This window comes from Sorex araneus, chromosome X (assembly GCF_027595985.1).
Source record: "Sorex araneus isolate mSorAra2 chromosome X, mSorAra2.pri, whole genome shotgun sequence".
NCBI classification, from domain to species: Eukaryota; Metazoa; Chordata; class Mammalia; order Eulipotyphla; family Soricidae; genus Sorex; species Sorex araneus.
The window spans coordinates 40,315,330-40,317,492 of NC_073313.1; positions in this window are offsets into that span (position 1 = coordinate 40,315,330).

The following is a 2,163-nucleotide window of genomic DNA, read 5'->3' on the forward strand; positions in this document are numbered from 1 at the left end:
CTAAGAGTGGGAGTGGCAGAGTGCTATTTGAGAAAAGTCTTTAGTGATGAGCTGATATTTCAGTCCTATATAAGAGGCATCCACAGATCTTGAAAGGTCTAGGAAATTCCTCTGCAAATCCTTTGCAGTGGGAATTGCTTGGACATGGGGATAACAATCAGGCCAGTGAGTTGGAGGTGAGTAAACAGAAATGGAAGGGCAGTTTCAGTCTTACTCTCATCTCACTCTCCTCTAATTTGTTCCCTGGAGCCACACATTTATTTATTCACGGATAGTTATCTAAAGACCAGTATGCCAGGTTGACCAGTTGCTCAGCGCACATACTGTTCCACCTGGAATATTCTCCTCTTGACCCTGGTTCATTCTTACTTTTTCAGATTATATCACAATCATCAGTCCCTCACAAGGTAGTTCTCTGATCTCCATTATTGCTGGGTGACAGTTTCGTGGCCTTTCTAGTGCTGAATTCTCCCAGTACTGCATACTCTCCCTTTCTTCTCAGTGCTCCTTTACATTTTTGTATGAATATGTGTCCTTCCATCCCATAAATAGATGGAGCTGCTGTGTGTTTCCTTATTGTACTTTCTGCCCCTATGCAGTGCAAGCATGTAATAAACTCAATAACTGTTTTGATACAGATATAAATAAGGGATCATAGATCTGAGAAACATAGAAGATTCTTCTTTATTACACATGAATCAATATCATGGACAACTATCCTAATACATTCAAGGGGGTACCAAGTTGGTTAGTATATAGGCCTGAGTCTAAAATGAGCGAGACGGGGTTACGATCTCATTTGAAGTTACAAGCTAACAAAAGACTATGGCATTTATTATAACTTGTGTTTTACTTGGATCTCAACTTGTAGCGATGTATGAAGAAAAGTATTCTTTGTTCCTTCCACTGTCTTATCAAACATGATTTCTCAATAGCTCTTGCTCACTCCTAGATGAAATCTCAGGCAAGTCTCAAAGGTTTTGAATCCCTTTCAGTCTCAAGTGCAATCTAATTTCAGTAAATAAAATGTCCCATCCACTGTAACCTGAAAACTTCAATTTTTTATTCAATTGTAAGCACCTTCTCTTCCCAGTCCCCCACTCCTGCCTGTTCCTGATTGGAACTTCTACAAGAGACACAGAGGCACAGTTGATATCCTCTTTCCTTTGTTTTATCATTTTGCTGCCTCCTCCAGTCTCTAGCTACCAATTTCAGCTTTCCCCTAGTGAGTACATAGGAAGAGGAAGAGTGAAAGGTAGGTAACCTCTCACTAGACTTGTATACGGCTGTTCCTAGACAGGAAAGTCCCCAGGTGTGGAGAATGTTTTTGGTACCTTAGGGACTTTGCATCATTAGGAATCTCTCACTAGCAAGGCCTGTGATGAGAGGAAGCAGCCTCTGGCTGATTTCTCCCTCAGTCCCTTGGCTTTTCTACATTTTATCTTCTCGTGGAGTAAACTGATCTACAAGTGATTCTCCTGGACAGAGAACCATTCCATTGAAATCCCATACAGGTCTCCCATTTGACTGATGGGGCATATGCATACATTTGGGGCTCTTCTAATACTGGCAGTGCTGGCGATTCCCAAATTTATGCCTCAGATGGTCAACTATATGATGTAATAACCTAGAAGGAAGTGAGATGAATGAATTTATGGACTCCAAGCTTCAGAGAGCATAGGTCAGGTTTTCATACAGCCCTTATTTCCTAGTTTAAGGTGAAAGTAAAAGTATACTATTCCTCATACTCATGGAAGTGGAGGCACCACTATTTCTCTACCTTTAACTTTTAATTTATCATTTGATTTATCTTATAAAGACTTAAGTTAGGTACTAGACCCTTATGATTTATTATCCTTAACTTTCTTTGCTTGAGATTATTGTTTTAACTTCATGTGAACTTTAGCATATGTACAATACTTGCACAGAAAAAAATGGAAAAATCAAAAGTCAACAACTTTATTAAATATCACAAAATTATCATCCTTGTGTTACCAACAAGATATTCTTAAAATCAGCAGAATGCTTCAGTATTATAGTAATTCCATTGTGTGTCTACTAATCATTACTCTTCTCTCAAGGATATCCTATTATCCTGACTTCTAGAATTGCAGGTTTGTTTTGCAAACCAGAAGAATTTTTTTTAATTTATTCTTTTATTGA